At 47.5% G+C, this 13,473-nt stretch overlaps 1 protein-coding gene across 3 annotated transcripts in view; it reads left to right on the top strand.

The window, feature by feature from the left end:
- The window catches only part of SLC39A11 (solute carrier family 39 member 11), a 350,792-nt gene that overhangs the window by 54,499 nt on the left and 282,820 nt on the right, over positions 1–13,473 (top strand). The window lies entirely within an intron of this gene.

Raw genomic sequence — 13,473 nt, 5'->3', positions numbered from 1 at the left:
GTTCAACATCACAGTTGGGGATAAAGGTGGGTTATTTATATTATATAATGATACTATATTTTGTGAAGGCATATTATATGCTGACGTAGAAGGATACTCCTCCATAATGGCATTAGGTAATAATATTGCCATTATATGTATTGTATCTTAATTCTATCTAACACCGCCATACTCCCCACCCTAGTCTGCGTTTCTAGGTGGGTATGAAGATTCTTTAGAGGCAACATGTTGTAGTGGAACAGGCATGGGCGTTGAACCAAATTGCCCTGGATTCATAGGGCCGCCTGTCTTGCGACAGCTACTTATCTCTCTGAGCCTCAGTATCCTTATCTGTAGAATGGATAGAATCCTACCTGAGATGGTGGCAATAATGCTTACAGAGTACCTACCGCACAAGTTGGCTGGCATACAGTAGGTGTTTAATAAATGTCAGTTCCCTTACATCAGGAAATGTGGAAGCTGTTGGGGATCCAGGCTTAGTAAAACGTGTGTGTGTGTGTGTGTGTGTGTGTGTGTGTGTGTGTGTGTGTGTTGGGGAGACGTGTCTATGTGTTTGTGTATGCTTGCCGTCTTCAAAGGAGGAGGGTTTCACTGTGATGTTCATTGGTCTTGCCTCTGGGTTCTAGAAAGTGACATGTTCTCTCATAGATGTTTGGATATCCTATAAGCAGATGGCCCCTCCTTTCTACTATTCCCAAGGGAATGGGTTGAAAAGTTCTGCCCATAAAACCGGACCCTTAGGACCACAGCCCATCTTTGCCACTCCTGCTGCGGTATCTTTCTCTCAGATGGATTATTCAGAGGAAGAATGACCAGTAGCCACTCAGAGGCCAAAGTGATTTGAGTAGGTGAGGCGGAAACCTTCAACTTGCCCGATGCCTTCACTTTCCGTAACTAGATTTACCATACTCATGTGACAGGTTGCTAGTGGATTGTGCCCCCGGTTTGACGTCTGGGTTGTTGCCAGGACTGAATTAGGCATTCCCCCGGCCCCCAATGTATGAACCCCTAAACCCCAGGGTGATGGTATTCGGAGTGAGGTCTTTGGGAGATAATTAGGTTCAGATGAGGCCTCAAGGGTGGGACCCTCAGTGGTGGGATTAGTGCTCTTCCGAGAAGCGGCACCAGAGAGCTCTCTCTCTCTCTCTCTCTGCCACGTGGGGACGCGGGGTGGCTGCCTACTCGCCAGGAAGAAGGCTCCGTGGTGTGTGTCTTCTCCATGCTGCCAAGCGGTTCTCCAACACCCGCTGGGTACCCTACAATTCAACTCAGTTCTGACGCTATCTCCCTGGAGGTATCTGTCTACCTGCCAGTGTCCTGATCGTCGAGCAGCCATAGATCGAGGTTCCCAATCCCCCTTCCTCGGATTTGATTAGTCGGCTGAAGCAGCTCACAGAACTCAGGAAAACAGTTTGCACTTGACCCTTGAACAAAGCAGATGTTAGTGGTGCCAATGTCTCCCCCACATACATGCAGGCCCCATGTAACTTAAAAAAAGTTTTTTTTAATGTTTTTTATTTTTGAGAGAGAGACACACACACTCACAGAGAGAGAGAGAGAGAGAGAGAGAGAGAGGGTGGGCAGGAGCAGGGGATAGGCAGAGAGAGGGGGAGAGACAGAATCCGAAGCAGCCTCCAGGCCCTGAGCTGTCAGCACAGAGCCCGATGTGGCGCTCGAACTTGTGAACTTTGAAGTCATGGCCTGAGCCAAAGTCGGAAGCTCAACAACGAAGCCACCCAGGCGGCCTTCCGTGTAACTTGTGAATCCTCCAAAACTTAACTGGTAATAGCACGCCTTCAGTGTTGACTGAAAGAAAGCCTTATTGATAATGCAAGCAGTTGATTAACCCGTACTTTGGATGCTGTATGTATTATGTACTGCATTCTTCTAGTAAAGTAAGCTAGAGGGAAGAAAAATATTAAGAAAACCATAAGGATGGGACCCCTGGGCGGCTCCCGTCGGTTGAGCGTCCGACTTCGGCTCAGGTCATGATCTCACAGTTCAGGGGTTCGAACCCCGTGTTGGGCTCTGTGCTGACAGCTCAGAGCCTGGAGCCTGCTTTGGATTTTGTGTCTCCTCTTTCTGCTCCTACCCCGCTCTCTCTCTCTCTTTCTCTCTCTCTCTCTCAAAAATAACTAAACGTTAAAAAAAAATTAGAAAAGAAGAGAAAATCATAAGGAAGAAAAAATGCATTTACGGTGCTGTGCTCTGTCCGTGGAAAAAAATCTGCCTATCATTGGACCCACACAACCCATGTTGTCCAAGGGTCAGCTGTACTTGTGAGATCCCTGGTCTGTTGAAAAAAGATAAAACTCACAGCCAGGTGGTACAGCAGCGCAGGGAAGGTACGGGAAGGTGCGGGGAGCTCCCCACACGTCAGCCCTCCGCGTCTCCCTGCCACCCTGGAAGCTCTCTGCATCTTGTGCCTTTGGGGTTTTATGGAGATCTCATTACAAGGGCACGGTTGATTAGGTCACCCATTCAGCCTCCAGTCCCTGGCTGCTTCCCAGAGGTCAGGAGATGGGGCTGAAGGTTCCAGCCCTCTCTAGGTAGGTTCCCCTGGCAACCAGGTGCTTTCTAAAGGTCACCTCATTCACATAAACTCAGGTGTGTTGGAAAGAGGTTTGCCATGAATATCAAGACACCTTAATCCGCTCTTACAGCTTAGGACTTCCCAAGGGTATTTTTTTTAAGAGCTCCTGTGCCAGAAACAGGGACGAAGACCAAACACCGATTTCTTCTTACAAATCCCAATATCACAAGGATCCTTGTCAGCACCCAATTCCGCGGGCACCCTGAGCTTGGACTCTCAGCCTCCAGAGCTCTGAGCAATAAATGTCTGTTGTTCAAGCCCCACAGCGTGTGGGGGGGGTTTTGTTAGGGCAGCGAAGACAGTGGTGGAGGCGATTGTCAGAGGCCTGGGGTGACCCGGCCCTTCTTCGCCCCTGGCAGGGGTCAGGGCCAGTTCCTGCAGCCGCCTCAGCCCTGGCTCAGAGGTCCTGGCACCACCGTGTGTGTAGGACTCACCCCTTGAGATGAGGAGTCTGAGACCTTAAAATCATTGACTGATTGATCGATTGATTGATTATGTTTTTAGGGTCTCTGAGACCTTAAATCTTCACTTGAGGGTAAATTTTGATTCCTTCTCATTTTCATTTCTCTCCTCTCTGGCGGCAAAAGAGCTACTCAACTCACACTGGCTTTCCTTAAGGCTAGGATTCTGTGTCACTCAGGGTCCAGTCTGGGAGAGAAACCACACTCGTCATTTGAACACAGAGACTTTACTATGAAGAACTGCCAACTGGGTACAGAGTCGTTAGCCAGGGTAAAAAGAGGGCTCCAAGGCCTCAAAGGTGGTAGTGCTTTTACCCCTGGGGCTGAGGAAATCGAGGAAGAAGGCAGCATCATTAAAACTTAGAGGGGGGGTGGCCCTCAGCATCCAAGGAGGACGTGCCGGCAGGCTGGTGTTGATGTCGTGGGCTGGGGCCCGGTGAAGCTCGTTCCACAAGTACCGGGAAAAGTCCGGGTTGGATTCGGCCGACAGTACTGGAAGGAGTTGCCACTGCCGTGGCGGAGACGAGCTGTGGGAGGGGCAGCGGCCAGCAGACAGGAAGGAGCACGGCCCCTCTCAAGCCCTGTGAGGTTCCCTTTAGTCCCCTCACTGGCAGAAGCCACCAAAAGAACGACTGGCGGGACCAAAACATAGTTTGCAAGGCCTCAGCCCGAGGATTACAGAGGTGTAGAAGCAGACGCTCGGGCCGGTGGGGATTTCAACCGGTGGCCGTTGGCCCGGGAACCCTGGGATCCCGTGTCTAAAAAGGACCGGGCCCATGGGTCAGGGTTCTGGGTTGTAAGCAACGGACACTGCTTCTGGCTGGCTGAACGGAAGTGGAGCTTGTAAGAGGCTACTGTGCCACTCCCAGAATGTCAGCAAGAGAGGAGGGAAGCTGGAGAACGAGGCTCAGGGCTCAGATTTCGAGAGCACCACCCAAAACCAAGTCACCGCACTGCTCTGATGAGCAACGCACCGCTGGCCCCGGGGCAGCCCATGCCTCTACTCTGCCCCGCGCCCGAGTCTTGGCCAGATACACGACTTGATTACAGTGGCCACTACTTTTGCATCAGCCGACACCAGAAGGACAGAGGAGGCGTGGGGGCAGGGGGGAGATCCCCACCCGATTTCACTGCCTTCTCAGGCAGCCCAGCGTGGGTGCTTTTGACTGGCGGAGCTAAGTCCACGTGGCTGTGTCCCAGTTGCAGCTACGCCATCGTAAAACTGGGTGTCTGTAGGTTTTCAGGTCCTGTTATGGGAAGAGGTCTTCATTCTGTATCAACTGTCAGAAAGCGGGCAGTTCTCTACATACCACGGGGTTCAGATACAGCAGAACCAAAATAAAAGAAATCCATCCACGGTCACGGGCAGTGTTCACCACAGTAGGGAGTGGGCTCCTGACTTCCAGTGGATTCTTTGAGAAGTGCACAATCCCCGACATGCTGAAATGGCTGAGAATTACCTCCTAGAAAGTGCTCATCACACACGTATCAACTTCCCTCTAAATGTAAGAGCTCGGGGCACCCGGCTGGCTCGGTCAGTTAAACGTCCGACTTCAGCTCAGGTCATGATCTCATGGTTTGTGAGTTCGAGCCCCGCGTCGGGCTCTCTGCAGACAGCTCAGAGCCTGGAGCCTGCTTCCGATTCTGTGTCTCCCTTTCTCTCAGCCCCTACCCCACTCATGCTCTGACTCTCTGTCTCAAAAATAAATAAACATTTAAAAAAATAAAAAAAATAAGCATTAAAATATTTAAAAAGTATATGAAAAAGATAAATATAAGGGCTCAATAAAGCCTTGGTAATGAGAACCCTTTGATGGTTGAGGTTTCAAGGTGTTCAGCAGGTTTATCAATAATTAGCAGCCCAAGAGGGTCTTACCCGGCTGAGTGCTAAACACTACGAGATTCCTGGCTGGAAAGGGTCTCTTTGAGCCCTGCCTGGCTTTGATTCATTTCCCGGCAGGCTTGCGGAGTGGGAAGATCAGCTGTTCTTGCATTCCCGACAAAGGCAGGGCTGGGAGATGAGTACATTTTTGAGGATGGCAGGAGGCAATGAGAGACAGAAGGTGAGGAATGAAATTTGGATGATTGATCGCTCCAGAAGGGGACACCCACGTTGTCATGAGGACCGTCGAATTCTCTTCCCTCGGCAGTATGCATCCCGGGATGCCAGGGCTCCAGCCGTTGGCCAGTGGCCTCCCCGAGGGAGATAGGGCTGTACTCGTGTTTGCAGACCTGTGCCTTCTATGAGTCACTATTGCCATTTTATCGTCTTGTCTTTCTCTGCGAGACCCCGAGCCACTTCTAGCTCATGCTCCATTCCCACTGCACGTGGCGGAAAATGCTGCCTACCAGCTCTTGAAAAAATTGCTACTCTTCTCTAATTAACCCTTCACTGTGGTCATCGTCACAGAAATGTCATCAGTTCCTTTCTATCTCAGAGTCTGCGAATCCTGTGCAGGCTGGCTCTCCTTGCCTCTTCACTGAGATGCTTCAGCAGGGACCTCCCCGACCCTGACTTTCGCTTCCCTTCCCCACTCTGTTCCGTGCTCGATGGGATCGCACGAGTTTTTATCCGGGGGGGGGGGGGGCGGGGGGGCTAATACCCCATCGCAGTCACATGTGTCAGGATCACACGTCGATGGCGTCTGGACTGGCAGACTTTTGCCCGTGTTTGTGGTCTTCCTTCCCGGGCCGTGACCTGGGCCGTGACTCTTCTTCCCCCACTTTTGTCCCTACCCCTGACGGCCCTGTTCCCACCAGACCTTTTTCTTCTGTGATTCATTTAGCGCCAAATTTTGGAGCCAGGCATTTTGCTAGTGCCAGGGATCAAAAGCCTTATAATTATGCAAACAAGCAATTACAGTGCAGTAATTACTATAATGGGAAAGAGTATAAGGCGAGAGCACTGAGAGTGACTCAGTCTGCTTGAGGGATTCACAGAAGGCTTCCTGGAGTTGGTACTTGTGTTTAGACTTGAGGATGAGGTTGGGATTTGTCAGGTAGATGGCCTTGATAGGAAGTGGGGTATGCATTGCAGACACAGGTTCTGTGGGGGGCGCCTGGGGGGCTCAGTCAGTTAAGCGTCCGACTTCGGCTCAGGCCATGATCTCGCGGTTTAGGTTTGTGAGTTCGAGCCCCGCACCAGGCTCACTGGTGTCAGCCTGTCAGCGTGCAGAGCCTGCTTCAGATCCTCTGTCCCCCTCTCTCTGCCCCTCCCCTGCTTGCGCTCTCCCCCAAATAAATAAACCTTGAAAAAAAATAACGATACAGTGTAGCAGGCTCTTTGTTGCTGTGGTCCAAAGTGTACAGGAGCGTGAAACCTCAGCGCATACATACAACAGTCAATAAGGACTGATTTCCTCGCTGTCAGCAAAGTGTCTAAGTGGCAAGTCTGTAGACGGGTGGGGTGGCTCTGCTCCAAAGGCCTGTTGTCTGCCTTCGCTCTGAGCCAGTCACCAGGCAGGGTGCAAAGTTGAGGGGCGGCTGTACTGGGTTGAATAGGAAACCCCAAATTCGTGTCTTTCCTAGAAACTCAGAATGTCACTCTCCTCGGAAATAGGGTCTCTTTGCAGATGTAATCACTTAAGTAGAAGTCATGCTGGAGTAGGGTGGGCCCTGAGTCCAGTATGACTGATGTCCTTATAAGAAGAGGAAGAGATGGGCGCCTGGGTGGCTCAGTCAGTTAAGCATCCGACTTCGGCTCAGGTCACGATCTCGCAGTTCGTGGGTTCGAGCCCCACGTCGGGCTCTGTGCTGAAGGCTCAGAGCCTGGAGCCTGCTTTGGATTCTGTGTCTCCTTCTCTCTCTGTTCCTCCCCTGCTCACTCTCTCAAAATTAAATAAAGGTTTTAAAAAATTAAAAAAAAAAAAAAAGAGGAAGAGAGACACAGGAACAAAAAGATGGATGCAAGACGGCCATGTGCCGGTGGGGCAGAGATTGGAGCTCTGCTACGACAAACCAAGGAACTGCAGGTCGCCCAGAACCATCAGGAACTGGCGGAGGCAAGGAAGATTCCTTCCCTTACAGGTGTCAGTAGGAACATGGCCCCAGAGCGCCTGGGGGGCTCAGTCGGTTAAGCGGCCGACTTTGGCTCAGGTCATGATCTCACAGTTAGAGGGTTCGAGCCCCGTGTTGGGTTCTGTGCTGACAGCTCAGAGCCTGGAGCCTGCTTCGGATTCTGTGTCTCCTTCTCTCTCTGCCCTTCCCCTACTCACGCTCTGTCTCTCTCTGTCTCTCAAAAATAAATAAACATTGAAAAAAAAATTTAAAAAAAGGAAGCATTTAAAATTTGATAACATTAAAAAAAAACTTCTCTGTGACAAAAGATACCACCGAGTTATTAAAAAAAATTTTTTAATGTTTATTTTTGAGAGAGAGAGAGAGAGAGGAACGACTGGGGGAGGGGCAGAGAGAGAGGGAAACACAGAATCTGAAGCAGGCTCCAGGCTCTGAGCGGTCAGCACAGAGCCTGATGTGGGGCTCGGATCCATGAACTGTGAGATGATGACCTGAGCTGAAGTTGGACACTTAGCCGACTTAGCTATCCAGGCACCCTGAGATACCATCAGCTGAAACCCGGTGAGATGTTTACGGTGCATATAACTGACAAAGTATTGGTGTCTAGCTTATATAAAAATCTCCTGCAAATCGACAAGAAAAGGACAACCCATACTCAATAAAAAACGAACCAACTATTAGATTAGGAGTTCAGAGAAGGAAGCCCTAAAGGACCAACAAATACGTGAAAAGATGCTCATCCCTGGTAATTAGGGGAATGCAACTTACATCCTCATCCATTATATTTAACAAAAAATGAAAAAAAGTTGGACAGAACTAAGTGTTAACCGAGGAAGATCTGGGCACATGGGAACTTGCATGTGCTGTTGGTAGGAGTGCAAATTGATTACAGCCATCACAGTGACTAGTTTGGAAATATCTAGTAAATATTCGAAGATGCACACATCCCGTGAGCAGATAATTCCCATTTCAGGTCTGTGCTCTCTAAACGTTCTCACAAAGGTACACGAGGAGCCATAGGAAGTTTCATTGCAGCATGTCTCAGGATGGTGAAAAATTGGAAATGAAACACTAGTCATCAGAAGAATGGATAATGAAATTGTGGTAAATTCACAAAATGGGATGCTAAACAGCAGTTAAAATGCATGAGCCACATCTATATATTGACATGGCTAAATGTCTCATGTTGAGCAGAAACCAAAAGTAAGTTGCAGAATGTGACATAAAGTGAAATAGTGCTTAAAATTTGAAATTATAGGGGTGCCTGGGTGGCTCAGTCAGCTAAGTGACCTACTTCGGCTCAGATCACGATCTCACGGTTCGTGGGTTCAAGCCCCGCGATGGGCTCTGTGCTGACAGCTCGGAGCCTGGAGCCCGCTTCGGATTCTGGGTCTCCCTCTCTCTCTCTGCCCCTCCTCTGCTCATGCTCTCTCTCTCTTTGTCTCTCAGAAATAAATAAATGTTAAAAAAATTTAATGTTTGAAATTATATAAAATAACATTGTATATTTTTGTGGGCCTATAGGAATATATAGGTGTGTCTATTTTTTTTTTTTTAAATTTTTTTAACGTTTTATTTATTTTTGAGACAGGGAGAGACAGAGCGTGAACAGGGGAGGGTCAGAGAGAGGGAGACACAGAATCCGAAGCAGGCTCCAGGCTCTGAGCTGTCAGCACAGAGCCCGACGCAGGGCTCGAACTCACGGACCGCGAGATCATGACCTGAGCCGAAGTCGGCCGCTTAACCGACTGAGCCACCCAGGCGCCCCTAGGTGTGTCTATTAAAAGTGTAAAAACGTGACTATGAAAGGTACTCATGAGCTTGTCCAGAATTTAATGCCTCTTAGTTGGGGGTGGTGGTGGAGGCAGCTCCAATTCTTTGTGCAAAATTTTATTTTAAAAATCTGAATCAACAGGGGCGCCTGGTGGCTCAGTCGGTTAAGCGTCCAACACTTGATTTTGGCTCAGGTTATGATCTTATGGTTTGTGAGATCGAGCACCACATTGGGCTCTATACTGACGGTACAGAGTCTGCTTGGGATTCTCTCTCTCCTTCCTTCTCTGCCCCTCCCCCGCTCATGCTCACACTTTCTCAAAAAGAAATAAACTTAAAATAAAATTTGAATCAACTATAGTAAAAGGTTTACCTTTGTGAAATTAAGGTAGGGAGTGCATGGATTTCAATCTTGTTATTCTCTGTGCTTTTCTGCATCTCTGAAATAGTTCTTTAAGGAGCAGTGTTAAAACCTAAAGACAACATTGTAAATCATAAGAATAAATGACACTGAAGCGAAGGGGGAAACATCGTGTTCGACAGTGGATCAGTGGCCTTCGTGTTTTTACGTAATCTTTACCAACACGTCTCTCCCACATTTTGTAGTAATGGTCCCTGGCCTTTGGCGGTCATGTAATTCAAGTACTCTAAGTTTTTGTGTGTAGGCTACAGAAAAATCTGCCAGATTTTGGTGTGAGAGAGAGTGCATGCGTGTGTCTGCAGGCGTGCGTGTGTGTGTGTCCGTGCGCATGTACGTGTGTGTAGGTGCACGTCAGGGGAGGCGGAGGGTAATTACAAAATCCCAATATTAAAAGGAAGTAGGAAATGTCTACCTTGAATATATTCACACCATTGTACTGTATCTCCTGTATTTTCTTCCTGGTCCGTTTTAGTGACAATGATTACATTTCTAATTTTGATAACTACCGAGAATCAAGTTGCCCAAATTTGGGCAGGCTTTGAGTTTATAAAGTTTATTACCAATTGTAGTAATTTATCTGCAGTAGTCATCAAGGTCCTGCATTAGTGTGAATTTCAATGTTCTAACTTTGGAACCAAGGAGGACACGAGGGTAGCACACAGCATCAGTTCTTATCTTGTTTAATTAAGTTTTCAGCTTCCTGCTTGCCTTGAGATGGGATATTTGTGATGTTACACTTGTCATGTAATGAGACGGATAAGCCATTTACAGCGTCATCTGCAAATAGTCTGATAATACGTGCGGCATTATCCATTTTTATGCTGGGTGATTTAGGATGAGTTCTCATCAAAAGAGAAAATTGCTCTGGTGATGAAGACAAAAGAAATTACTGGAGAACCTCTTAGAAGAACATTCATTGTCTCTTAGGTGACAGTAATGTCCCCCAAATAATTAAGTTTTATGATAATCCATATGTGAAGCCCTTTGCTGGAAGACCGGTATCCCAGGACTGGAATGCTGATGGATAGTCTATTGCGATGGTCTGTGTTTAATTTTCAAGGTGGGAATTCATTACTTTTCTCTTAATAAATGTGAAAGTCTACATCTTGAAACCGTGGAATAAGAAAAAGCTATCTTCACTCGTAGATATAGGTATCTACGATACCTATACTGGCTTGAGCAAGTATAGGAGGTCAGGACGCATGGCAGACTGTCATTTTAAGTTAACATACTTCCCAAGTACAATGGTAATTTCCCAGAACAGTAGATGCCCTTTAAACATTCTCTTAAAAGGCAAAAACAAAGATACCAGTCTGGATTGCTGAAAGGTAATCTATATCCTTAAGACATATCTCGCATATTCTTGTAAGCAGAATGATTTGACATAAATGGAATATTTATATGCTTGCTATTACCGAGTTAAAAGGCATGATAGTTCCTCCAAGCAATTTAAGAGAAGCTTGTACTGCCTGCTCCTTGTTCCTTGTTATCCCCGTAAAAATCACTTCATGGCAAATAAAAGGATTCAACAATTAGAGGAAAGGCAATACCAGAGTAAGGAAAACACTGTAAAAAGGAGCCAAGATCCGGCTGTGCTGTGGAACGCCAGCCTCTAGCAGTTAGTGATCACGGTCTGCTGTTCTCTTTGTTGTCGTTGCTTTGTTTTTCTTTTTGTTTATTGTGGTAAAAAAAACCAACAACACATCACGTGAAATTGCCCATCTTATTTTTAGGGTACGGTACGGTAGCATGCAGTATGCTCACCTTATCGTGAAACTGATCTGGAGACCTTTTTCATCTTCCAGCTCTGAAACTGTGTGCATTTAGCAGCACCTCCCCGTTCTCTCCCTCCCCCTACCTCCAGCCCCCGGTAACCACCCTCCTACTTCCTATTTCTATGAATGTGGCTACTTTAGATCTCCCATAAGTGTGGAACCACGTATAGCATTTGTCTGGCTTATTTCACTTAGGATAATGTCCTCAAGGTTCATCCAGGTTGTAGCTGGTGTCGGAATTCTCTTCCTCTTTCAGGCCGAGTAATATTCCACTGAATGGATGTGCCACATTTAGTTTACCCTCCCATCTGCTGATGAATGTTTGGGCTGTTTCCACCTCTTCGCTATTGTGAGTAGTGCTGTTGTGAACGCGAGAGTGTTATTGACATCGAAGGGAAGGGGGAAACGATGCCTTTGGCAGTGGATCAGCGGGCTCTCCTTGAGACCCTACTTTGAATTCTTTTGAAACTCACAAAAGGTATTTCTGGATCACATGGTGGTAGTTTTGTTTTTAATTCTTTAAGGAATTGCCATGCTATTTTTCATAGCAATGGTGCCATTTTACAGTCTCACCAACAGTGCGCAAGATTTCCATTTTCTCCATAGCCTCACCAGCACTGCCATTTTCTGTTTTGTTTTGTTTTATTTTGTTTTTGGTGGTAGCCGTCCTCAGTGTGAGATGACATATCCTTGTGGTTTTGTATTCCTCCGATGATTAGTGATGTTGAGCATCTTTTCCTCTGCTTGTTGGCCATTTGTATGTCATCTTTGGAGAAACGTGTATTCAGTTCAAATGCGTATTTGATTTTTTTCACTGGCTGTTTTCCTCTCTAGGCTTTTCAATGTAACTGACTTGGGGGAGACATTTTTTTTCCAATATGGCACTTCCATTTTTAAAAGCGAAAATCATTGACGAGGTAGAATCTCCTGTTTAAAAAAAAAAAAAAATGATGGTTATAGTTAACCTTAAAAAAAGGCTTTGATTTCCTAAAATGAAAAATAGCTCTTGTTGCAAAATGAACACTTGGCTATTTAAAACAAAACATAGGTCTGGGGACTTTTTCATTTGTTTTAAGTCTGCTCAGCTAACAAAGAAACAGATCAGAAACTGGCTGCTGCTTTTCATGGGAATCTCTTCTGGTTTAGGGACGCCCCCTTTTTAAAGCAGAAAGCTGTAGTCATTGCAGTTGGGGATAGTAAATAGGTCATCCCTTAGTTTTTATCTGGGGCTAGATAGCACTTGCCGCGTGATTAGATACTAGGCACTGTTCTAAGGCCTGCCTGTATGTTAACTCATTCAGTCCTTAATCCTATGAGCAAGGTTCTGTATTATTCCCATTTTACAGGTCGATGGAATCCCAGGGTTGAGGGGCCCTGGGAAAGTTCTGTGGGCCAGTGCCTGGCGGGTGGCATCTCATACCTGACCCTTGGATATTCCGATTTAGGAGGCCTGAGGTGGGGCTCAGATGCTCCTACTTCCAAAAAGCTTCACGGGGGCTCTTCGGACTGGGTCTGGGCCAGGTTTGAGAACCGGCCAAATGAGTCCACCTCCCCAACGACAGTTTGGATCACTGCCCCAGCATCCCCTGCTAAAGGTTGTGCAGACACTGGATAGGTTCCACTTTCAGAGGTGGCTCCCAGGCCATCCTGCCTTTGGGGAACCTGGGGTCTCGCTGGAGGGAACGTTAGTTCCTAGGTCTGCTTCGACATACTGGCACACGTTGAGTGGTTTAGACAACCAAAATTTATCATTTCTGTAAGTTCTGGAGGCTAAAAGATGAGATTGAGGTGTTGGCACGGCCATCCTCCTCCTGAAGGCTCTAGTGAAGGATATGTTGCAGCCTTCTTGCCTGCTTTCTGTCAGTTCTTTGGGTTCTGATCGCATAACTGCCTTCTTCCCATGGCATTCCCCCTGTGTGCCCGTCTCTATTTCTGTATCCACATTTCCCCTTTTAACAAGGACACAGTCATATCGGATCAGGGCCCACCCTAATGATCGCATCTTAACTTGATCATCTGCAAAGACCCTATTTCCAAATCAGGTCAAATTCACATGTACTGAGGGTTGGGACGATGATATCTCTTTTGGAGGACACTGTTCAACCCATAACAGGGAGGCAGGGCATACACAGCTAGAGGCTTAGCAAATGCAGTGTTAAATGTCAGACATTGGTGTTGCCGGGGGACATACAGGGGGTGGTGTGGAAATAAGAAGGGTTTGGATGGAAGTGAACATCTCAGATAAATACCACTTGACCAAGGGGTTAGAGCATCAGTCCTGTCAGCAGAGATGGGGACAGACTTCAGGGAGCGATGCTGTGACTCGTCCCTCCCTCCATGGGCACCTCTGCCTTTTCCTGTCCAGTCCCGGTGTGGCTCTCCCTCGAGGGGCCCATCAGCTCCAGCCGATCATGCCTGGTCCCCGGCGCCTGG

The sequence above is a fragment of the Panthera leo genome, chromosome E1, assembly GCF_018350215.1.
Source record: "Panthera leo isolate Ple1 chromosome E1, P.leo_Ple1_pat1.1, whole genome shotgun sequence".
Taxonomy (NCBI): domain Eukaryota; kingdom Metazoa; phylum Chordata; class Mammalia; order Carnivora; family Felidae; genus Panthera; species Panthera leo.
Note: the sequence above shows the minus strand (reverse complement) of the source record. Positions and strands in the feature narration are given on the sequence as shown.